The sequence below is a fragment of the Nyctibius grandis genome, chromosome 4, assembly GCF_013368605.1.
Source record: "Nyctibius grandis isolate bNycGra1 chromosome 4, bNycGra1.pri, whole genome shotgun sequence".
Taxonomy (NCBI): Eukaryota; Metazoa; Chordata; class Aves; order Nyctibiiformes; family Nyctibiidae; genus Nyctibius; species Nyctibius grandis.
In genome coordinates, this window is record NC_090661.1 from 34,268,352 (window position 1) to 34,294,513 (window position 26,162).

The 26,162-nt window shown below is 42.6% G+C and overlaps 1 protein-coding gene across 12 annotated transcripts in view; it reads right to left on the bottom strand.

Annotated features, from left to right (window-relative positions):
- Nucleotides 1-26,162, bottom strand: part of RAD51B (RAD51 paralog B) — a 447,505-nt gene that overhangs the window by 73,105 nt on the left and 348,238 nt on the right. The window lies entirely within an intron of this gene.

Here is a 26,162-nt window from a genome sequence, read left to right on the forward strand (position 1 = left end):
GACAGCTGTATATGCACTTCCTAGCTCCTCTCTCCTGCTCAGTCTTTTGTTGACCATCCTGCCTTGGACACGGGCCCCTTGGTACTTTATTAACCTTTCCCTCAAGCCACCAGGACAGGGGTGCTCTAGCCATCTCCTTCCCAATGGAGGCCCAGGAATTCCACAAGATGGAGAGCATTTTGCCATGCCCACGCTCACTAAAGACTAGGAAAAGCCCATGGGACTGGAATTCCAACCCAAAGACAAAGCCCAGTTTTATCCCCGGTGGCATTAAGGTTGCCATATGAACAATAACTAGCTGTCCTTTTTGTCTCATATTTGCCCAACAAAAGTGAGATACTGAACTGCAATGAATCACTGCAATGAATCACTGCAATGAATCCTGGGCTAAAACTGGCCAGTTTACGTTGGAGGAAAAAAGCTTGAGAGATAACATAATGAAAAAACTCTGGTCTCTAATCTACCAGATAGCTAAAAAGACAGAAGCATGAGGAAGACGTCCTACGGCATGATATACAGGAGATAATGACAGGGAAATGTGTCAGACTTTATAATTACTGCTAATGAGGTTAATCTAAGGGCAACTAATCCTGTGGGAGAACATGGTGGCTCTGTGATCAAGCTCTTCTCTGAAATACAGGATTCTTCTGCAGCCCTCGATCCCTAATACCTCTCCCCTTCTAGGACAGCCACTGCCTCCCAAAGCAGAAATATCTCCTTTTCTCACTGAGCTGCCCCAGCAGCGCGCAATCGGACGTTCCTACCCTTACAAAGGCAGTGGCTTATCTGCTGGCAACCTGCACCCCAAAGCAAAGAACAGGTTTGTCTCCTGCTTGCACTAGCTCCTGACCGCAGAGGCACAAGACTGCATGCGCACCATGGCTTGTTTTTGAAAGTGCCTTTTGACTTGTGTTTTACCACCACTGCCAGTTACTCCAGGACTCAAGCTTCGTTTTGGCCCATGAGCCAAGGCATTGGGAGGACCAAACAGATGTGGCAAATGAAGAGATCTAGGAAGAGGCCTAGAGTAAAAACCTGCTCAATTTCCATCTCCTCCTCTTTTTATGTGCCCCTCTCACTGCCATACTTATGCTGGAATGTAAGACGGTCCTGTAGAAACCTTTGTGTAGTAAACACTGTGCAAATCATAATGTCTGTTCCAGTTTTGGGGACGTAACTTTGAAACCAGTCTTTTCCACAGCAGAAAGGTGATGGTACAAAACAATCATGGAAATTTCTTGGTTTGGCACAAAATGTCATTGCTTCTGAAGAGGAAGACCAACATTGCAAACATTCCCTCTCCCAGAAGAGGGAAGGAGAATGGGGCAAGTGGCTGCTGCACCCAGAGCTCTACCGCCCTGAAATGGAAGTATCTATCTCCAACAGTCTATGGGAAGGCCCTGCTGAGGCCCATCTGCAAAGCACACAACAAATCCCAAGCACAGGTAAGCTCTGTTTCACAGCTTCACCCCCACTCTTCTTGTGAAAGCTTTCTTTAAAGTCCCACAGTTCCTCTTTCTCACCTGGAAACATCATCTCTCGCTTTTCTTTCTCCTTGTCTTGGTCTCTGATTTCCAAAGGACTGTTAACCGAGAACCTCTTTTCTCCCTTGCCTCTACACTTCGGTTAACCCTGCTTTTCATATTCTATTACAAAAAATAAAACTTCAGCTGCATGAAAAAAGGACTCAAGCTATTTGACAGTAACTGCAGCATTAGTGCCTATCTCTCACTGGTGCCAAAGGTGAGAGGAATTTTAGTAATTCAATACATAGATAAGATAGGAGATTATTTGATTTAGTATTTGGCTGTACCATGTTTCTGAAATACTGTGCAGCTAAAAAAATGCTAAAGGTCAACTGACACGTTTCTTTAGGTAAATGAAATAACTTTTTCTAAAGTGATATGCTCACTGCAGGTGCAACTGTAATATTTTTAACACTTTACTGTAAGTCACACTTTAAAGGAAGCTCTTATCCTACAGCTCAGTGGCGATTTTTAAGTAAGTAATTTCCTTCCCTCCACATCCCCACACTAACACCAACAGGGCTCACAAGGAAATCCCAACAGGCAGACTGTTATTCAGTCCATTTCTGCATTTCTAAGGCTCATCGACCTTTCTTTTGTCAGATAAAAGCTTCCCATCTCTTTAAGCCCTTCATTCTTGCAATAGTCCCACAGAAAAGTTGACATCCTTGGCAAGGAGAGTGAAAAGCAGCTTGTCCGCCCTTCCCAATAGGCCAGGCTGGGGTTGTTTTAGCCTGTTTAAATCTCTCCCCTATTTATATGCTAATGTTCTGGTATCAGCAGAAAGTATAAACAGCGTTGTTTACAGCTCCCTATAGTCTGTGAGCACCAAGCTGCCAGGAGAATACTGTGTACTGGGCAAAGAGATGTACTTATTGACAATGAAAATGGTCACTTCTAAGACTACGAGAAGCAAAACCAAACGGTAAAAATGCAGTGTCAGCCAACAATATAACCATACAAAACAGGACTGGCAAAAAGCCATTAGCCAGGGGGGCAGTCATGGGTCCCAGGGAGCTACAAGATTTCATATTTAACAGGGAGAGATCTGGGGAGACCTTCAGCACAGAGACCTCTGAAAAAAGAGAGCATCAAGTTCCTTGGCAAGGCAGCTTACATGCTCCATTTGCTATTATTGCAGATTTTTGTTAGTGGATAATGGCTCATAGCTTGGCTTGTAGCTCTTCTGGATCCTGAAGTGAATTAAACTCTCCTAAGGAAAACAGCACGGTCTAAAGGAGCAAGCACAGGGATTCGTGAGTTCAGATCTTGTCTCTCCATTTTGCTATGTGACTCTCTTCATTAGAAGAGCACTAGGTCTTAAAAAGAACAGTAACAGCAAAACCAGGCAGCAGTGAGGATGTACATCAAAGATGGTTGTGCAGTGTCAAGCTCTCTGAAGACATTAGGGCACAGAGCTTGTCTCTTCTCTACATCAGTCAACAAAATGTTGACAACTGCAATGGCACTCCCTGTTCAAAACAGGGGAAATACCTGCTCACATCAGCAATACCTTATCATCCAGTAAATAAAAACTAAAAAGCCTTAAAAAATCCCTGTCTACCATAGTGCCTACTGTATGCAGTTCTCTCACAAATGCAATTACTGACAAAAAAGGCTAGACTGGCTGAGCTGGCAATCCTTTTAGTATGGTTTTCTGCTGAAAGACAGAAAAAGGCTGGGACAAGTAAAGTTTAACTCATATTCTCCTACCATATATATGTTTCAGCTCTCACCGGAAGAGATTCACCACCCTACTTCCAGGAGGGAAAATGCAGGGGACTTCAGTGGGGGCTGAACCCTCTTGAGAATTCAGGCCACCCAGGCCAGCTCAGCTGCATCGTGTGCCTGCAGTGGCAATATCACACTCTGCTCTCTTCGGAGGGAGACTCCAGTGGCCGGATCACCAGTCCAGCTTGTCTCCTCAGGGATCCAAAGCCACATCACACCCACCAGTACCACTGCCTCTCTTGCTGGGTAGTCTCAGACAAGGTGCCAAGAAAGGACTGAGCTTTTCTCCAACCCTCATGGTCCCGCAAAACCAGTGCAGAGACACCTGGGTAGGACGGACAATGTAAACTTGCTTGGCTGTTACTGGAGAGCTATATGTACGCTATAAATAAAAGGAAGTCACCTACTCAGCAACTTTATACCAGCACTAAATCCATGAAAGGGTAAAATGCCAAGAGGACCACTTGAAATGACATTGTGCCTTGTCGGAGCAGCACAGTCACAAAAAGAGTTTGAGGTAGTGAACAATGAGAGTATTATATTGGCAAAGATGTGCTTTTCTTCCAGTGGGAATTCAGTTGCTAAGTGCATCAAGAGGATTTACAGCAACCCTTTGCTGTAATAACTAGACATCGGCCTGCATGAAAATCCCACATTTGTCTGTGGCACACTGGCTAAGACTACTCTGCATCATTCTAGTAACGTGTTCCCAAAGAAGGAAACAGCTTGTTTCTGCTACTACAGTACGTCTGAAACCAAGTAGTAGTCTGGTGGTGCCATGCCAAATTTTCCAATGCAGAAAGTTTCCCTGTCTCCCAAGTTAAAGTAATCTGCATGTGGTCTTGCACATATTAATTACATCATCTTTTTAAGAAACTTAATCCAGCCAGTTTTGAGCTTTGAAGTTTTGCTGTACAATGGAAAAGGGTTAAGTCTACCCAGACTGCATCAGGTGCCCTGCACGCATTACACTGCGTATTTTGTGGGATTACAAGTGCTTATCAACAGTGCAAATAAACCAGCCCAGTGCATTTATTCCACTCAAGATTGTTTGAAACTTGTTCATTTCTAATAACTGTCAGCCAAACCACCAAGCCAGGTGGGGATGATGCTTGTTGGAGTCATTTTGAGCTATAGCAACAGTTTCTAAATCTCCTTCCATTACTTACTATTAATTACTGTTTGTTAAGCACCAGCTGTAAGAGACAAATAAAGGCAGCCCCATGGCAAGGGGTTAACCTTTAAGCACAAGGCATATCGATTAAGACCACAGTATGAACAGTGAGAGATGACTTGAATCTGAAGCCAGGAGCCAGGATTTTAGTGTTTGTATTTTTGGCATCTGTATCTGTAAGAGGATGAAAAGGCAAAGAAGTGTTTTTAAGGGTAGGTGGGTGTTTTGGTCAAAGAGAAAGCCGATGCACCTAAAACTATGAGACAGAACTGTAGATGTACTTCTTAGACACGCGTCTACAGAAATATTAATAAAGAAAAGGCTAGAATGTAGTCTTACATAATTCATTGCTGCTGGGACACAGGCTGGGAGGGAAGAATGGAAAAAACAGTCCATAAAGATGCCAATAGTTTCTAAGCAGAAACATCTGTTGAAGTCTTAAAAACGGTCAGGCCTGCAGCAAGCTCAGCAACAGGAAAGCCTGCAGTTGATCACTCAGCCCCATGAGCTCCTACCCCTGGGATCGGCGTGGATCTTGGAAGATAACTGACACCATGAATCAAACCCGGCTCCTTTCTTAAAGGGGAAAAGGGGAGGAACAGAGAGCCAGGATGGGCGTCCGGGGAAGACAAATGTTTATTTGCAATGGAGGTATTCAGGAAGAGTTACAAAAGAGTAAGGGAACATGCAAAGGGAGACCTAGTGGCTTATCCACTCTGTCCCAAGGGGGCCTGTACGCTGAATTTCCATTGCCTTGTCCAGTCTAATTTTAAATGTCTCAAGCAAAAGGCCTCACTCCCCTCGAGAGGCTATTGCAAAATCTCACAAATCATCTTTGCCTTTTACATGACTGCCTTTTCCTTTGTGATAGTTCATTTAATTTTCTTTGTTTTCTCTTGATATTCAACAGTGCCCCTATACATATCAGTTCCAAACAGCAATTTTTTCTTCCTGAAAGCATTCGTTCCCCTCTGCTTTCTTCTCTCAAGAAAGGAGTTATCTTAAAAATATCTGTGGAGGTTGTATTTTGTACATCTCTACAGGGTCTGCATCTGCCAGGAAGGGAGCATGGTTCTGCTGGAGCTTACAAGGATCAATGAAAGGGAGGCCTAAGCTGCTGTATTACAAGAGAAGTATAAATTGGCAAAAGTTCTTACAAAGCAGGGTTTGGAGCCTTCCCTTCCCCATCTCCTGTCATTTCAGGTGCCAGTTTTGACTAATTGCTCATGTTAAAGCTTCTTAAAGTATCTAAACCTTTATCCACCAAGAAAGCCAAACTTCAATCAATGACAATGAAAAGTCCTTGGGTGAAGATGCCATTTTCATTTCAAATCCAAAAGTCCAGCAGCCTGCATCATCCACGGGAGTGGGCAGCAACCTAGCAGTGAATTTCTGAGTTTATAAAGGATTCTATTTTAGCGTTAGTGGTGACTGAAATACCATAAGAACTGTATTTCATTTCTTAAAAAAAGGGTAATATTTGAGTGCTTGGGATTTCAAAAGTATTTACCCTGCAGTTGTGAAAATCTAAGCAAAATAATCCTTCCCCCCTCTCAAGTTAATCACTAACATTTTCCTAGTAATAGTTTTTCTATATGAAGTTAGACTGAGGGGTCAACATATGGCTTAGATTGGAACTCTTGCTGTGAAATTATCCATGCAGTCCACAACCAGCACCTCCATTACAATAACAGAAGGGAGCAGAGTAGTGGTTAAAGTGATCAGATGTTCAAAAACAAACTCTGCAGTTTTCAGTATTCATCAGTTTTCAGATTTTGACCTGCTCTAGGTCTGCACTCCAAAATGGCACACAGTGATTTGCTTCCTGGCCCAAATGCTCCCAGTCCTCAGCACCGAACATCAAAGAAAGCTTGCTGCTCGAGTGGCTCTCTTGAAGCCTGCCTGGCTCTCTGCTTTTCTTCCCCACCCTTTTGCTTTTTTCATTAGATTAGCAGCTTTGAACAAGAAACTGTGGTACTATCTGAAGCTCCAAGGATCCATTTATCAATCTTTCTAAGATCTTCTCCACCTTCATACCTGCTTTCTGGCTATCTCTATAAACACTGTATTAGGGGAGGACTTCTTGACAGTGAACTTGTTCATGTTTCTAGTTGTGGAGTCAGTTATCCTTACTTAATGTTGAGGTTACAACGAGTGGTACAAATAACATTACTAGAAGTAGTGGTACTAGACATAGCTTTTTCATGTCATGCAGCTCAAAATGAGTGACCAAAGGGTCAGTAGCTTGATTTTCCTTTCAGGTGTGGAGCAAAGTTTTCACACTGCACGTGAGGCACCAGATGACTTCAAAGACTGAGAAACACAAAAAGGCTTAGGAAGCTTCTTGCGTCCCGCTATTCCTCCTGCAGGTTTCTAACCAGTCTCAACCAGCTGCCTACATCCAGTCTGGGCTCATGAAGCCCCAATTCCCTGCAGGTCCTCTGGCAGCACACAAGAAGGGAATGGTCTCCAACAATGCAGGAGTAAAGGGAACTTTTAACTCAATGTTAAGCCTCTTAAAAATGAGCTGAGGTTCCTCTGAGATTTTGTTAAATCTGCCAGCCTGTGAAATACTGCCCAGTGGATCAAAGACACAATGCACCCTTTCTTAGCTTATGTTGAGCTCTTCATGGATCTCCAAAGGGCAGCAGGGCTGTAATGTCTCATTAGGTCAGTCATTAAATACAAGGAACCCAAAAATTCACCAGAGACCATGAGTCAGGATGAGACTCTGCCATCCCTTCAGGAGCACAACGTCTGACCCTTTTAATTCATCTTCACTCCCTTCTCCCCCCAGTACACTGAGAACCACTCACTGCTGCTGATGTATAAAACCCTGCCACGACAACTACTAAAAAGGGCAGCTCCATGCTGGCATTGATCCTGTCTTCATCTCACTTCATGCATTGTTTAAGAGAACAGAGGCAGGATTAGAAGGGGGTTTAGAGTGCAACCAGGCAGTAAGATTAATAACTGCTCTTAGCTTCATTCACGATCAATTGAGTGTGTGTGAATCTGCAGAGGATCTTCTCCAAACAATCAGTAGGGACGGTAGTAGCAGTTGTGGAACCAGAAATCCAGCAAAGCAAATTTCAGTTACACAGCATTTCTTATAGGGAAAAAATAAATGTTTTGCTATCTATTGATCAGCAAATACCGCTCTGCTTGTGTAGATCTGCTAGTATTTACCCCCAAATCTTTATGCACCCCGTTTTACTCCCTACTAAGTCCGCTGACTCCGGTGGGCACACAGGCAAGCCTTATATGAAGTAAAGTTTGCTCTCAGAAATGCTTTCAGTTGCACACTTGGTATGTGTCAGCCACTTTTTAAACAAATCAAACACCTCGAAGCCTACAATATAATATGTTTCACCAGATTTATCCCAACTTTATCTCCCACAAATAAATATAGATAAATCACATGGTCTGGCTCCTTTTTCCTGGAGCAGTTAGCACTTCCTTTATGAATTCTTGTATATGTGAATACAAGATACAGCATGCACAGAGGTCACAGAGGTGATCATCAAATGGGTTTCCTATGAGCCATCATGCTGGTAAGACCTGACTGCTCAGAATTCAGTAGTTGCTAGTATTAAAGTGAAAAATCCAGTGGCATGTGAATGAAAACTGGCCATGTTTTACATTCATCACCTAATTCTGTTAACATCACAAAACAAAGTATTTTTGTAGTGCTTTGACTGGTTGCTTGCAAAGACATGCAGTACAAGGAGCAACCCAAATAGGCCTGTGCATGCAAGGCTTTTGGGACACCACTCTGGTGGGAGCAAAGCCATGTGGGAAAGGCACATGCTGGGTTTTGAATTCAGAATATAGAACATCAGATAATGCTAATTTCCAGAGATGCCCCTATTTTGCATTTGTCCATTACTTTTTATTCTAGAAAATATCAAAGTAAAGGAGACCAAGCTACACAAAGGAATGCCTGTATCCACAACTGAAATGGAGCCGGGGGCAGCAGTTGGCCACCCCAGAGAGTACGACGCAACAGCTTAGGAAAAAGGTGAAAAATAAGTTTCCTTTTATAATAGTCAACAATACCTTGCAGGCATGTCTGTGCAGCCTTGGAGTGCCTGGAGCCAGGCTTCAGAAATGTGGAGCCCTCCAGGCATTTTGCTTGGCCTGACAAAGGAGAGAAGGGAGGGCACGTGGTTGCTTTGCCCTTACCATACTCCCTAACACGTCCTGTAACGTGTCCTGCAGGACCAAAATTCTTACTTCAAATAATGGAGTGTTACCTGAATAGTCATCCCATAGTCTGCACACAGCAGCTGGCTGTATTCCCAGGCATTTAGAAATTGGCCATCCCTATTTAATTGAAACAGCAGGAGAATTTATGGAAGCAAAATTGAATCCCCCTAACTGATAACTGAAAGATTAACTTCTGGAGGGTATGCCTTGCGATTTTTAATGACCACACATGATCAGGATCTTGGTTTAATAACTCATCTATCCACGTAGTACTGACTAGAACAGTGCTGAGGGTAGAAAAAAAGGAGAAAAGGGAAAAAAAGAACATATAGGCCTCTGCCATCTGAAATACAGTATAAAGAGGTCACTGTAGTAACCCCACAAAATCTGTCTGCCCGAGGAATTTCTTGTTGATTAACAATTCACACTAGCATCAGTGAGAAAGAGTCCAGGAAAAACAGAGCTGCCCCACCACGTTTTAAAATAAAACAAAAAATCCCACAAAACCCCCAAAGGCTCTTGTTTCCTTTAAGCGAAGTGCCAGTGGCTTCTGCAGACCTCAACCAAGACTGTTAATGGTCAAACTTGGACTACCTTTATGGGACCACCGTATGAGAGCCATATTCGCTCTTCACAGTAATTTTAAATTCTGTTTCCAATTCATGCTAACTGCTTACCTCCCCAAAAGCATTCATGAAAAATACACACTGGCATTAAAGGGAGAATATGCCCTTCACATCCAATGGGATATACTGAGGCAGGGGATGGGTGAAACGCAAAGAGGGCAGTGCAGTGAGGCACTGCTTCTGCTGCTTACCCTGCCCAACCTAGAGGCCCAAGGTAGCTCAGTAACTTCAAAGTGTTGCTTTTTCATGACAGGGCTATACGACTCGATTGAATTATTTTGAATTAGACTTTGTTAAATGCTGCCTCTTTGGCAGTTCTAGCCAAGAACTGACCATGAAAATATCTTTTTTTGCTGATATGAAAAGACTTTTCTTTAGGATTGAGGCAGGCTAGCCAGAGCAATAAGGAGAATATGGAGCAAGTAGCAACCATCAGCCTTCAAGGCTGTCACATCAACATTAAATTCACTTAAAAAAACAATAGAGGCAGGTGGTAAGATATCTAAAAATGCTGATACTTCTGAGAAGGGGAGTGAGACATGGGTCATTTGTAAAAATAGCAGAAACCCTGTCTGTAACTTCAGCAACGTTCAATTTTTGTATTTAAAAGAGTCCTCCGAGGCTTCAGCTTTCACGCACATACCCCGGCTTTCACAGGGAGCATGGGAAAATAAGCTCATTGTGTCGGAAGGCCTTGAAAGGGAAAGGAGGCTTGCGGCGGGACGGGAGGAGGGGAAGAGCTAGAGCCCAGCTTGAAAACGCATGGAGAGAAATCAAAAACAAACACGTACCTACCCCCAACATGCACACGCACACATATACAAGCCCTAAACCCTGACTGAACTCTGAAACGGGCGACCAAGCTGGTTTGAAAGCCACTGCTCACTTTTCTTCTTCTTCTCCTTTTTATTTTAACTTTTTTCTAAAGTTTGTTGGTTTGTTTTCAATTACCTCCTCCTTTATAAGGAGGAAAAGAAAATCAGCAAGGAATTTTGAGCGTGTGTGTATGTGCGTGCATGTGTGCGTGCATGTGCCTGTGTGTCTCCCAGGCAGCTCAGGAAGACCGAGCTGTCAAAAGCCCAGCCCAGTGTCTGGCTTTCTTGTTCCTGGTGAGGATTTTATAAATATTTGGGAGGTTGCATGCAGTGGCGGGAGGGGGGCTGCAGGAGGGAGGCTAGACAACTCTTGGGCCCACACAGCACAGAAGTTTTGAAAGGCTGCTTTTCATTAGCACTGCCTAGCAACCAACTCATCTGCTGCAAATCTCATCACGCCCCAGCAAAGCATCCACGGCATGCTAATCTTTTAATTTAATAGAAAAGCTGCTGTAATCTTTCTTCCTTTTCCTTTCTAAAAGAGCAGACAATAATAATAATAACGATAAAAAAAGAATCTGGCCCTGCTCCTCCCACTGCCCTGCAACCCCACCAGTGCTCTCGTTGATCCAACACTTTGCCGAGTTCCCATGGATGACCTACATGTGTGTGTTCTGGCTGATAAGTCCCAGCTGCAAAGGCAAGCTTGGGTTGGTTTTTGCTTTTTGTGTTGTGCGTGATGGAAACGGAGGGAGGTGAGGGGGAGGATTTTTCTGGCTGGGTGCTGAGAGAGGAAGGAGGCAGGCAGGGCTACAGCGCTCAGAGTCCGAATGGCTTAAATGAAATCTCTGGCTTCAGATACTGCAGCTGAAGCCTCCCCAGCAGACAGGAGAGAACTGGTTTGTTCTGGTGTGCGTGTGTGCACGCATGTGCATGCTTCAGTGTGTGTGCACAAGTCTGAGCTCTCACTTATATCCGCAGGAGAAGAGCGAGTCTTGCTCTGTCGCTGATGGATTCCGTGTCCAGCCAGCTGCAAAACAAGCCATGCTCTGGAATCTCCCCGGGCTTTGCCTGTCCTTTCAGTCTGAAAATATCACGCCTAAGGGTAGGGTAAGTGGTTTGGACAAAATAAGACTTGACCTGAGCATCTGCCCAGAACTGAAACCAAACGTCTGTCTGCCTGAATTTTTGGCTTTTGATAAAGCTCAGATAATTTCTCTTGCCACCTGCCCATCTTCAAGCATGTCTGCGCTTTACGGTTCCACATGGAAACACTAATCTATCATGAAACAGGCCACGCATACAGCTTCTGAGGTGGTGAGAAGCACAAACCTGAAAGCCTGCAGAAAAGCACATTTTCAGATATCCAGCCCCATTTATATGGATACACATCTCAAAAAGTAAGGTCTGCGCTACCTTGCCCTTTGCTCTTTCCTAAGTATCCTTCCCCTCTTTCATATTTCTTCTACCTTTTTCATACTTCGAAGTGCTCCTGAGGATGTCTTCTCCTCCCCACTCAAAGAGAAGGCAACTCCAAAGTGCAATCCTGGGGGCCGTTTCACATTCTGCTTAACACCCTGTTCTATTTCCTGCTCCTTGAACCTGTGAACCTTGAACATAATACACCTCCTCACCCCTACCCACACGTGATGATTGAGAGCAGACTCCTTTACAAAGAAAGATGTTTCCTTTTCCCCTCTCCAGCATAATGCTGGAAGCATTCCCATTAGTGAGGTGCTATAGAGATGACTACAAGATCACAAGACCCTACAGCAAAGATTAAGTCAGTCTGGACAATAACGTTGTTATCATACCTAAGGAAATTACAATGGGGCCATTGTGTAGCAGATCAGGTAGAGACACTATGAATTTCCCAAGATATCCAGATTGAAACTGGAGCAATATGATGCCCAAGAAGCAGTAAATGTTATGTAAAATTGGAAAGGATACCAAGATTGTGGTAGATGTTTCAGTGTCACGCTGCTTTGCATTCTTAAGCAATATCAGGGGGAAGAATTAATTTTCAGTCCTACTCCTACAAAGTCCTAATGGATAGCCCCAATAACAAAAATTCTGACATCCCAGCTGAAAGAATGGCTGTAGGGCCAGGGAAAAGGACTCTGAGGAAGTTCGACCAATCTCAGCTATATCCTCTGGCAACCACTTCAAACCGTTTCATGGAGCAGAGTGCCCACAAGCAGATGAAATGAGACCCTTCATGCACCATTTACTGCACTAGACAGGGAAGAATTGCCAGGTTTTGGAAAAAATATCCACCTCCTCTCTCTTCTCTTCTAAACAACTTCAGTGCTACCAGCCTCGGCACTCTGTGCTGCAAATGCTTTCAGAGTCATCAATCAGGTGAAAACCCTTTTCCCTATGCACACTCTTGGGCTTGAAACCATTACGGGCTGGCTCTGCTCCCATAGCCAGCTGGAGACGGAGGTGCTTCAAATGCATTCTATGGGAAAGGAAATACAAACCCCACCTTTGCTGGTTTTTAATTAAAAAAAAAAATCTCAAGCCTCATTGGTTCTCAGGAAAACAGAGTTGGCTCATGTTTAAAGTGATAGTGTGGAAATAAAATTAGTATTTTAATGAATTCCCTTCACTATGTTACTAAGAGCTCTAACAAAAGGTCTGTTCACTGTAAAAATAAGACTTTCTGGTCACTGGAAGGCAGATATTTTGGATGCAAAAGAAGACTGAATTCAGCTATGAATTGCCTCCTCTTGCTAGGAACTTGCACCTATCTTTTCACAGACCTGCATTTCTTTGAAATCAATGCTGGGCCATTCCAGGGACAGGCAGCTCTGTTAGGTTGGATAAGAAGGAACAGATAGCAAAGCAATTGCACCAGATGGCAGAGAGCAGCAAGTGAGGAACTGAATGCCACTTACCCACATGGCAGAGCATTTGCTGTGAACTACCATCACTATAGAGGTAGAAAAGGATATATTTTTGTGAGTGGAAAATAAACTGGAACAGAGACAAGATTCCTTGGTTGGGCGCACACTGTGATTATTGTAATTTTTCTTTAGTGTCCCAGTGAACAGAAATTAAATATGTGACCAGTCTCAGTCCTCTGTAATCCCTGGTGAACTTATATGGAGGTTTCAAATACACCATCCTAACTCACATTCTCATTAGCAGAATGAGCTGAGAAGCCAAAAACTGAATGAACATCCCTCAGGGCCTCAGAGGATGGAAAAGGACTTAAAAGTTATAAAACATACTATTTTTCACATTTGTCTGCATAAAGGAAACATAACTGCGTTCTCCTCTTGTTAACACTGAATTCAAGTCTATGGATATACCTTCCTCACAGCCTCTACTGGAGAAAAATTCTTAATCAAAGAGCAGCAGCAAATTATCGGTAATGATCCATGCTTGGGAAAGGCTCAGGGCTAAGCAAACAACAGATCCTTATATGTATCGACCTTTTTTTAAACACGTTGTAACAGTTTCCCTGTAAAATTTATTCTGTTTGATAGTAGTCATGTTCTTAAAGTGTTAGTAAAATGACAGCTCGCAATGAACAGTGCATAGAAGACATTCACATTATTGGACAAGGCTGAGAAATACCAGCTTTCACGGTGTTCTGCAGTTCAAAGAGAGGAAAGTTTGTCACATTGGCAGAATATTAGCTGAGGGAAAGAAAACGTGTGAAGGCAGTTAAATAAGGTTACACAGGTGCTGCTACTTCAGACTGTGGAAAAAAGAATTATAATACATGTGAAAGAAAATAATCTTTCTAACGTTTGAGTCTTCTTACTGCAGGGATAAAACCACAAGCCTGCTTTAGGAGTGCTGCCCTCCTTTAACCAGCCAAACATCACACTGACATTCTTTAGTGACTCGTGGTTTGGAGAGACAGCCATATGCAAAACTGAGGCCTGCACACTTCTTAGAACTAGAAACTATTTGTATATGTTCTGGTAAACTTTGAGATGCAATCAAGCCAAAGAAAATTTTACCTCAGTCTCATGATAAATTTTACAGTCTCCTGAGATGATCTTATCATTTCGGGCTACTCCTTACCCCTCATAAATCAAGAGACAGTTTCCAGTTTTGGAGGGAAGACGAGAAGGGTTTAAATGCTGCCAATATCAAAACAGAGCATTTCAGAATAGCCAGAGTTTGAAGGAAGTTCTGTGATTGCTAGAAATAGGTCAAACTCAAATTACATATACGAGTACTCTAAAAGTTTAAAGACACTTAGGGAAAGAAAGAAATGTAGTTATTACCAAAGTAAAAAGATGCTCTTACCATGAACTCATTTGTACTGAAGAAGCAGATACAATTTTACCAAAGGGATCTTTTAAAATTTAAATTGTTATTTAGATAGAATTCTTGCCTTAGTTCACCAAAAGTCCTTCTTGCTCTGGATTGAACTACTGCACTGTTTTTTTCAGTCGATTCATAAATGAGACGCCCTTAATTTTTTCACAGAATGTGCCCATCAGTGAAAAGACATCAGGATTTGGACTTGTTGCCATACATGGCATTTTTTTGCAAAATTTACTGAGTTCCAGGTGTATTAGATGGAAAATCCTAAAGTCAAAATACCAGGTTTTAGCTTATTGTTGTCAAATACTTACTAATGTAAAATGTCAAATTGCATTACCCCCCAACATTCCATCACAGAAAAATGCTGGCATTTTTAGGGTTCAGATAGCTTCAGATCTAAGATGCATACTTTTAACTGGTTGCATGAATAGGAACCACACTGTTCTTTCTAAAGGCAAGAAGGGAATGAAGCAAGTATCTTGTCAGCCAATTGGTACGTAACAGTGAAATAGTGAGATTTGAAAACCTCAGCGTACATTTAAGGTCTGGAGATGAGTACCTTTAAGCTATATCTCCCTACATGGATCTTCTTCTTATTCCACCCCAATCTTAAACCTCATTGCAGCTCTCACTCCCACTCTCTTGTGCTTCAGGTTTCCTAGCTCATCACTGTCGTGGTTCTACTACTTGCTGCTTCCCATTCTTGTTCCTTCAAGATGCCCGGAGGAGTACTGTGAACTGGGGGATACAGCTTAACTTCCCCAATCCCTAGTACTGCCTTCCAGTGACCCAACAGTTCCTAAAGGCTAGAAAAAGGAATTTCAGAAGAAAACGGACTCAAACTTGTGCTGGAGCACGCTTAGAGTACCACTATCTGCGTAAATTTTCATGTGAAAATAAAAATCCTTCCCCTTTTTTTCTCCTAACATTCCATTCATCCATCAATAATGTGCAATCTGTACTCAAAAACTGAGGCCATAGAGCTTCTTAAGAAAAGAAGAGTTGCTTTCAATCACTTATAAGACAACTACTTTTTTCCTAACTCAATACAAACTTTTTGAAGAAACTTTCCAACAAAACCATCCAGAAACAAGTCCCTTATATAAGCACTTGTGGCTCAAATGCTATGGTATAATTAGATGGAAACAAGATTTTATAACAGAAGGTATAAGACAACTGCAACAATCATGGTATGACTAGCTCTGCCTGTCCATCAGCGATGAGGTGACAGCAATTCCAAATGCCCGAATGACCAAACACATCCAAAGGAACCCTAAACTCCTCAACAGATCACTTAGGACACATCGATATACCCAGATGCTCCCTGCTCCCTGGATAACAGGGGCAATTCCAAGCCTATACCTGCACTGGTCTTGACCTGTGGGCTTCCTTTGGAGATCACTGCCTGGGCTTTCATGTGTCTACAATGCCTTTATTGTAAATGCTTTCTGGTATTGTAGCTGTAGCAATATGTGTTTCTGTGCTTACAAGCACAGCCATCCACTAACTCCTTATCACCCTCCTTTTACCAAGGATTACACAAGAGATGGAGAAAACAGTGAAACCAAACCAGGATTGCCTGATCAAAGCTTTCTTATTCTGTTCTGCCTGAAAATTAGTTTAGTGTTGCTAAAAAATAAAAAGCCCTAAGAATGTTGGGATCTGGAGCTCTCTAACTATAAAACACACATGACATGAGCGGCAGCACAAGCTTCCCCTTGGTCTGCCAGTGCATGGCCACTGAATCAGGCAGAGGAAGGCTAAGGACAGGAATGGTGTACGGGCTGTGACCATTCAGTCCGGGACTTCTCTGCTGACACCAATAACAAAGCTTCCAGGCCTGACCATGGTCTTTCCCTAGTTAAGTGCAAGGAGGACCACTGACTCTTATCAGAAAGACTAAAGATGAGAAGCAGGAGTAAAGTTCTAGGTCCCATCCTGGATCTGTACACTGCTCTGCAGTCCTGTATATCAACATGGAGTGAGGATCCCTTATGGAGAAGCAATCGAGGTGATCAACAGCTCTCTGCTGGGAGGGGAAAGAAACAGGCTACAGCAAACAGAGCTCTAACCCCTGCTCTTGCTACAGACTTCTTCTGAAAGGCAAATGCCTTCAAACTGTTAGTTTACTGTTAGTAACTGTTAGAGACAAAGTAGGCCCAATCGTACAGAGCAAAATGCCTAATATAAGTCTGCAGACTCGTACTGTCCCACTGAAATCGAACCCATCATGATGTTAAACAGCCTATACAGCAATTAACTTAGGACACTCTTTAAAGTGGTTTTAAGAATGTATACTGTGTCATCTTTATGGAAGGTCCTAGATGCATGGAGAATTGCATTTGTGAGTCAGCTATGAAACACAGGCCACCAGATTCAGAAACTGTCCTGGAAACAGCACCAGCCAGCACTCCCTTATGCAACAGGAAAGCTTAGAAGTACGGATGAACGATTATCTAAAGATGCAGTTCCACAGCACCTTCAACCAGTTTCAGCTGAGTGGCCTAAAAAAATCCCCCAGGATTGTTTTTCAGCCAGTTTAAGCCAGTTCATGCTGCTATTCAGGTCAGGAAAGCGCCGGTGCCAGTGCAAGAGAAGGAGAGGGGAACACACAGCTGGGAGCTGCATAAGCAGGAGCACAGCAGACTGAGCAGTTTAAACTGCTACGGAGCTGAACCCTGAGAAAATGCAAAAAGAAACTATTTGATCCACTTGTCAATCGCTACTGAACGTAGCCCATGAGCTCCTACATTTTCACTCCTTAATGCTAAAGCGCTTTTTCAGATATTTATAAAAGATCTTCCCTGGTTACGACAAAGGCAACTGGACCCTGCCCCACTTACTTCCACTGAAGGCAGTAGAAAGAAAACAGGCTGCTTTTGGTCAGCAACGGCAAACAAAGCAAAACCAAAGGAAGAATGAAACTGAAAAGTAGCTGTGCAAAGGTACTATAGACAGTAAACTACCTTGAAGAGAAAAGGCAAGTGGAGTCCCTTTGGATTTTGAACTGAAACCCACTCTCTTGAATATTTTGCACTAACTGGGAAATGGAATGATTTACAGTAGACAAACCTCCTGATGTATGACAGATTGAATATTGCCACGGTAGTGGATAGAAGTTGATGCTCCTTGACTTGTAAATTAAATCAACTTTGAATTCTTTAGTAAGGGCTAAAGTGTGAATAAGCTGGTTGAAGGGAACCTGGCTTGTGTGCAAGTTAGGCGATGGGCAGACGCTTGCTCTGCAAACAGCTCTCCCAGTCTGAGATATTGCTGCTCTCCAGCTGCTTCTGACTGCCACCCTGCTCAGGGCTGCTGTCTCCCCAGCAGCCAGCAGAGCTGCCGGTGTGAGTGCTCCTTAATACACTTCAGGCAGCATTTGTCACATCACTTTAAATGAGTGGATGGAGCTCATGCACCTTTACCCCTCACCCCGAAACATTAGGGAGCGTACACACAAACCCCGTCCATGCCTGAGCGGTTGGAGGTGGCCGACAGAGGACTGTGGTAAGCAACTGGGCTCAGTGATGCCTTCCAGCTGGGTCCAGAGGAAGGGGCTTGTCCATAGGTTTTGACTACGTTCTTGTTTACATAGGAAAATTACACTGCTTTAAGTAAATGTACAGTTTATATCCAATTTACTTAAACTATTGCAAACCCTCGTGTAAGCACTTGTAGCTTAAACAGATGAGGAACACGGGTGTGGCACAAGTTTCAGTAAATCTGTTAAACTGATTTAAACTAAACTGGTGGGATTTCCATGTGTTAACAAATCCTTTGCAATGGCAAATTCTCCCATTATGTCCATACCCATGCAGGAGTAAACATGTATGCGGCAGAACTAAGTCACTTCAGAATTTGGCTCTGCACTACGTCCAGACCAAGTTTTAAATTGTAACCAATCCCAAGCACCAAATAACAGCAAACCTCATATTCCTTTACTGTTATTCCCACAGCAAACACTACCTGAAATGTGGGGAATATGAAGCTTTCCATCCTCACAATCCCTGTACCTATTTTCCTCAGGCTTTGTAAAGAAATGTGCAAGAACCTCTGTCTCCCAGTGCTTCAAAGGGTAGAGATCTTGTAAATCTCAACATCCTGCCCGTCCCAAAGAATGGAGCAGAGTTGGCTTTGGGTATGGGGAAGGAGAAAGGAAGTGCTCATAGGCCTGAATACAACCAGCACATACAGTAGGTCTAATTCTTGTCCTATCAGCCTTGACGCAATGTGTCCTTTTCCTTCAGCTACTTTAGATAAACAGGAAAGGGAAAAAAAAAAATCAGTGCTGGAAAAAATACAAGCCAGTTCAGAAAGAAAACGTTATTGTCAAGTGTTCTAATGGCGATTTCAAACAATAGTAAGTATAGCATGTCACATGAAAAACAGGGCTATTGCTATGATAGCAAATCATACCAAAACTAGAAAAAAGGAGACTTTAAAAAAAATCATACTGCAATAAGAATAGCTAGTGATTCAGAGCATTAAGTCTCTGCAAACAGCTTACGAGAAACAAAGCCTGCAAAGTGGTAATAGTCTTATACCCATTTTTCTGACAGGGAAGGTGCTTTAGAGATAAAGTGGTTTGCTGTGGTTTGCAAACAATCCCTGAGTATACCTAATCTACTGCCTAGCAAAGCCTTGAATTGCACTACCTTCCTCTACCCATTAAACCATTCCAAGAAGTATTCTTTCATTAATGCCTTCGTACACAAAAACAGATGAAAACTGGTTACACAGTAGGAGTAATCTGTTTTGGCACTCAATATTACTTGCAGAAGCCAAGTCAACTTTCTGGTGTGAATGTGGGAGAGTTAATACCACTGAAAGGGCTCATTCTACAGCTGAAGACTATAAAACATACACTGTCACAATGATTTTTGTACCTCTGGTGCAGAAATCCCTAATGAAAATAGACACAGGTTATGACAGCAGACCCTCTCACTTGATAAATTTTGTATTTATAAATTTTGTTTATAAATACATTGGACATAGTAAGCCAAATCATTAATGAAGGGCATAGCTTCATATAAATCAGTGCAACTCCATGATGTGATGAGAAAATTTGATTTAATCAGTTTAATCTTTTATCAGTGAGCTTTTATAATTTGTAGCATGGACATGAGGGGATCCGAAGACACACATTCATCTGTTTAGTTAAATTAACAGATCTCTTTTACACCACACAGTATGATGCACTGTCACAAATAATTAGCAGAAATATGGAAATTGATATCTTCCAAACATTTTGCAGATGCTAACTAATTATCCCACACATTTTCACACAGTAGTTCAATATTATTAACTACTAGCTGAAGGTGTTTACCCATGTTATCCATTGTTGCTCAACAAGTCTAGAGCTGAGCGAACATTAGAACTAGGGAGCTCCTAGTTTCCTCCAACATCTTCTACTCATTGGACTGTGTTGCTTATTCTCATTCTAAAGGACTTAACTGTGAGTAAGCGTAGATGACTATTTTTATCTGAGTTACCCATTAAAACCCCCTCTATTCACTGAATTGTATGGAATGGGCTTCCATTACAATTCTTAGAGAATGTCTGTTCATATTTCAAAAAACACCCTTATTAAAATGGCCATTAAATGAGTCTCTAGAAGTGTTATGGATGGACTGGACCATACTGACAATACTCTCCTTTGACCCCATTCTAGTTCTTCTACAGAAGGGACTGTAACTCATTATTAAAGCAAAGAGAAGAAATATGTTCTGGGAGACATCCTGGAGGATACAGAGTTGCTGATCCAGTGTATGCCCTGGTCAGGTGATGTAGTCCCAGTTCTCCACTCTTGCACACCCTCCACTCCTAGGGCTGCTGTACCTGCCCCAAGTGTGTTCTGCTACTGCCTGGGGTTGTTTGTTCGTCCATCTGTTCAAAAGTCAAGTCAATCAACACTTTCACCTTCCTCATGCTCCACAGACAGTAGGGCTTCTTGGCTCCCTCCATATAGCAGTGCATGATAGTTGAATTTCTCTACTTGCTGCCTACTGCTGATATTTTTCTCTTGTACCTCTCACCCTCCTCCTGCTTTGTTTCTTTTCTTTCCTTAAACCCAGTTGACAGCACTACCTTTCTAGGCTGTGCCCTTTGGCGGCAGGGGTAGTGAACCCTGTTCCCAAGAGGAAGCCTCATGCCCTAAAATGCAGGACAAATAAGTTAGCGCTTCTGTGAACTAAGTATTGTCTTTTAAAAATATTTTTAAAAGAGAACTTGTTCATCAAGGAACAGAAGACCAGAAAGGTTTATAACTCCTAACAGAAAACATCTGCTTGAACATAAAGCTGGGAATGTATTGGTATTTTCAATTCAGATTCAAGAGAGCCAGGAGCAAGAATACCAGCCTGCAGGCTGTTGCTCAGACTTATCTTTCTGTTAATGAAACAGCTTTTGTAAGAGAAGTGTTATCACATCATTAAAAAACCCAACAAAATACTTCCAGAAAACCCCAGCATACTCTTTTACGAGTTGAACATTTCCCTCTCACACTCCAGAGTAAAAGGACAGGCTGCAACTCCACACAAAATATTGCTTGCCATTATAATTCAATCAGAGGGAGGAGAAGTGAAGAGCTGATTCTGTAGTTGTTCTTTATTAATAATTTTAAACTGAAGTTACAGATTAAAATACCCACCACTGATTTTCTAAAAAAAAAAAAAACAACCCACCAAAACCCAAGCCTGTGAATTTTGACCATTAGGGGAATTTTTGCTTCTCCTCTCTTGCAAATAACATGACCCATGGCCCATTTTTCGAGCCAGATTTCAATCCTCTCCAGCCAGCTGTCAGGAAACCACAGAAGGTGCTTGAAAGAGCACACGAAATGGCTGGTTCTAATCTGAAGGGAAAAAAAATTTGAGGAACAAGGCAGCTACTTGTGGCAGAATGTTATTTTTTCTTCAGTCTCTGCCTGCATATTTTCACAACATGTGTACTCTGTTACCCTGTCACTTCCCTCTTTTCCTTGGGTAAATATCTCTGCTTTGGAATAAAAGAAGGCCCAGGGGTGCTACTTGTAAGGACTGCACTCACCTTGATATGTTGTTTTTGAACTGAACACATACAATGGACACATTTCAAGCTTGGACCTTTGCCATCATAGATGTTGCTTTTAGTTTAACCTTCTCAGATGATGGGGGAGAGGCTGGAGGTAAGGAAGAGGCTGGGAGTGGGGTCATACATTCTATCCTTTACCAGATGTGAGATCTCATGGGAGCCGAGCGTGATAGCCCGCACAAGGCCCTCTAAAGCACACAACATAACGGAGAGAGAGAGGAATGCAAACTGACCCTCTCCAAGTGTCGAGTGTTTGCAAAATCAAATACAAACCCCAGGTAGAAACAGATGACTAGGCCATACCTTTGCCATCAAGCTGCTTAGATTAAAAAAAGGTGGCGTGATTAATACTTTATTTTTTTTAAAGAAATAATTTGTTTACAAGTTATTTGTGAGGAAGGGAATAAATTCAAAGGAGATTTTCCCCCATCTTCGCCCTGTAAACTGCATGCCCTGTTAAACGCACTGTTTCATGTATGCGATTTAACCTGCCATTTGCAACCCAACAGATGGACTGGACTAGATTAGACACCTGTTCTGTAGAAGAATTAGATACAGAACTGGGACCTAGGAAATTCTGGATTAAACTGGCTCAAATATTAGCCCACGCTCAAATACTAACCCAGTTAAGGACGCTGGGTAAGATACACTTTTCAACATCATTCTCATGCATTAAATGGCAATGCGGCAACAGGTCGGGCAAGGACAAAAGTTGGCAATGGGCTCATCCTGTGAAGTTACGTGCCAGGCTACTTCCAAGTGGTCTATGAATGAAGCCTGAACCCCTGAAACCTGCCATGTGTACTAAGCAACTCGAGGCTGGATAGAGCTGCCAGTGGGGCTGAGGGTAGTGCTCAAGCAAAATGAATTTGGGAACAAAACAAAGTATTGAGCAGTTCCTGAAAGGTGCTAGGGAGGCCAGGAAGAGTTGAGAATTCTTTGCACTACACAGTATTGAGTCCAGCTCTGCAAAGTATTTTTGAACACGTATTTTACATGCATGTCCTTACTTAAATTGATAATATATCCAGCCTCATTTGACTTCAAACCTGGCAACAGATCACCTGAAGAGTCATGCTTAAATGCTTGGTCCTTAGGAACCGTCTCTTCCTCGCTGATCTCTCTGATTATTCTAATCTGATCCCTTCTTCTTCTTCCAAAAATAATACAGCTACTAAGGTCTTATCTTCCCCATCATTACACTGTAATCTCCTTCCCAAAATGTCCCCTTCTTATTCTTCCTTTTCTCCTTGATCTCGCTTACATCCTTTGCTAACTCTATACATCTTTTCCCTCCATACTTACTCACTCACCACGGGGCTATCCTATCCTCAGCTCTACAGCTCTGAGAAGTAACCAACCACTTGCATAGAGCACAGATAAATTACAAACCTTATGGCTGCACACACGGTACCCTTGCCTTTCTCCTGTCAAATCCCATCCGAAGGACCATTTCTGCCTCAAAACCAGCAAGTAATCTGCCAGCACACAATGGAAAAGATTGGGTAGACGATGATTAATTATCTATTTACATCTTATGGGTGCGCTTCCATAACCAAAATATTAGATAGCCATAACTTCGATAATCACTAAAGCTCCTTGAAAACTATGTTGGCACACTGTGAGTCTCATGTCACACATGTTATACTCCCTTTCCCAACAGCGCACCTCATCTAGAGCCCAGGCAGTGATAGATAGTCAAGGGAGAAGGTGCTGTTAGAGAACTGCTATAAATGGGCATACTCTGGAGCAACCACTAGCATGTGTTATGTGTGCAGAGATTGAGCCAGTCCCTTGGATCGTCCTGAGACAAGAGGAATTAAAATCATCTTTATCATTTGCTTTTTGCAGTGTAGAGGGATTTAGCAGACATATTCTACATCTAGTCTTTGTGTATGAAAACAGAAGTAAAAATAGAAAACTCCACCACTGTTCAGTTGTTCGAGAAATCAACGTTTTTCTTGCTGCTCTCTCAGATAAGATACAGTAATGAAAATAGCCTGTAATTGGGAACCTATCAATCTCTAGGCCATTTTACAGCCCAGAATCCCGAAGCCCAAAATAGCTCCACAATGGACCATATTTTTCAGAAGTTATGGATTTATTTATACACACAGACCTATCTGAAAACTCCAAGAGAGGTTAGGAATACAATAAACTTAAATTTCTGTAGCTCCTTTACTAACCAACTGAACTAACTACATTATTCAAGTTAGTGTCACATTTTTATCTACTACAGCTCTGGAATAAAACACAGCAGTACTTTGTACGAACCAAGCAGTGTTATGTAGTGGCAAAAACCACAGAAAGAAATCTAATAACATTACAGGAGGAGAATTCAGGTCCCACGTAAGGTAAATGAACTACAGATACATTTTGGCATGGAAGGGCTAACAGGATTTTCACCTATAGTATATGTGCTGTGCTCCTAGTGCAACAAGGAACCAGCTCTGTGCTGTGACAAATGGCTTCTTTTCTCGGTCTAGTGCAGGAGAAGTCCTCTGTCCCGCTGGGTACTCTCAGGAAAACAAAAGAGTTACTATGGAAAGGCGCAGAAAGCTGCCCAGAGCTTGGCCAATTCAGTCAGTACGCCTGGCACAGCTGGCATCCTCTGGCACATGCTGGACAGCTTACCAGGTGAAGTGACAGCAGGACCAAGGCTCCATTACAGATGCTGCTGCAACTCAGCCCAGAAGCTGTGTAGCAGTCCTCACCAGGCTAACTCTGCAGTGGAAGACTTAACCTAAGAGGATATGTAAGAAATAAAAAGGTGTGAGACCTGTGAAATCATAAAACCTTGTAACATGACACTAGCAATGGTATGTGTACAAGAAAACAGAGCAATCCCAGAGACAGCTAAAAAAAGCTGTTGCCATGACCTGATAACTTCAGATAAAACGATACGGGCCCTGCTGCTGCATGCCCCATGAAGAAAAAGGGGCCTCATGAATGCAACTCTTCACTAGCTCCTTTCTCTCTTTCACAGTGTCTCAGTTTCGACTTGAATAACGTCACCTTGCGAAGTAGCAGAACTCCAGGGTCATCTAATGAACCTCTGAAATCCACTGCTGCTTACCAGGGGGCCAAGATTTCAAGACAAAAAAGGTAAAATAATTCCCAGTAGGTCTCTACAAACATCTTAATGTGTCTGTACCAAGTGGTATTTTCACACTGTTCCCTTCCTCTCTCCTTTGATTGGATAAAGAGCTAGGAGATAAAAAAAAGTACCTATGAATACCGATGTGCAGGGAACCCTCATAAATTCACTTCCTGTCAGTCCAACAAATGAGTCCCCCCCAGGGAAGCCATGAGAGAGAGCCGTCTCACAACAGCCTGATTATCAAAAGTCAGTTCTCATCAAATACTCTAACCTCACAGGGACAAGTATTGTAATAATATGAAAGTATCATAATAGCTTTTGCACTGTAAATTACTTTTGTAACTTGGGACGTGTGGGGCACATTTCCGGCAGGTTGGTTCCCAGTGATGTTCTCTGTATCGCTTGAGAATTACCCTGAGCCTGAAAGATTCATATGCTGTACAAATTCAATGTCAGAATAGAAATGTGATTCTCCAGACATCGGATTTCAGGAACTCACTGCATCCATCATAATTTTAGCAAGCTGGCTTTATCACTGCCCTATTCTCCTCAGAAATATAATGCACATTACCTCTTACAGTCCTACCCAGTATTTCCAAAATTTTCTAGAAATAAGCTGCTTGTTGTTTTTTTTCTTCAGATTGCCATAAGTCTACAGTACTTCAGTACTGATGGCGTTTCTGTCAAATTACAGATTTGCCTTTCACAGTTCTCTGTCTTGGACCTTTTCCATTTTTGCAGTTTTCAGATCCATCCACATTTTCCAGCTATCTGTGTGTGAAGGCATCCTACGTAATAACCTGAGCAGGTACCTCCTGCTCATGTTTTATTTCTTTCCAGTCTCCCTAGAGTTTCCAGGGTAGCACTTTTGCATGTCAGTACACAAAGCTAACCTCACATTTATCGCTCTCCTAACCCTAAAAAAGAAACTGCCCTTAAAACCATGTTTCATTTCAGCTGTATCCTTAAAACCCCAAACTCTGTGAAACTAGAATGAACTAGCGTAAATCAAACAGTGCTGTTACCACTTAGACCCACCCTGCAACTCCTTCCAATCAGGGAATCTAAAATTACCATATTTACAGCATCTGCAGCAGAGCCAAGTACAAAACAAGATGAATAGCTGTGACGCACAAGGCAGAGTGTGGAAGTATGCAGCTGGGCCTGCAAACAATATAGGCACTCGGCGCTGAAGTCCATCTAATGCTTTTCACAGACCAGAGTGACTAAAAGGGGAAGGGGGGGAGGGAGGAGAAGAGAAATTCCAGGAAGATGAGTGAAAACACAGCAGAAATCCCAGGCTGCTTCACTAATGGGTAATTGAAATGACTCACAAAAGGTCTAGTAGGGAATTCAATTAATTAGGGACGTGACTGTGTGGAGGGGAGGAGGGAAAGAAAAGAATGCCAGCAATACAAGAAAATCACTCCTCTCCATGCACTTAAAAAAGGTCCTGGAAGAAAACCTCAAGGGAAGAAAAAGCCAAGTTTTTCAAGGCAGGGCCTCTACCCCTTCTTATGCACAGAAAAAGGTGACAGTCAAACCGTCCTGGCTTCATGGGAGTAGAAAAGGACAAATAAGTACATCCCTATCACCTCCTCTCCTTCTCCTAGATTTCTA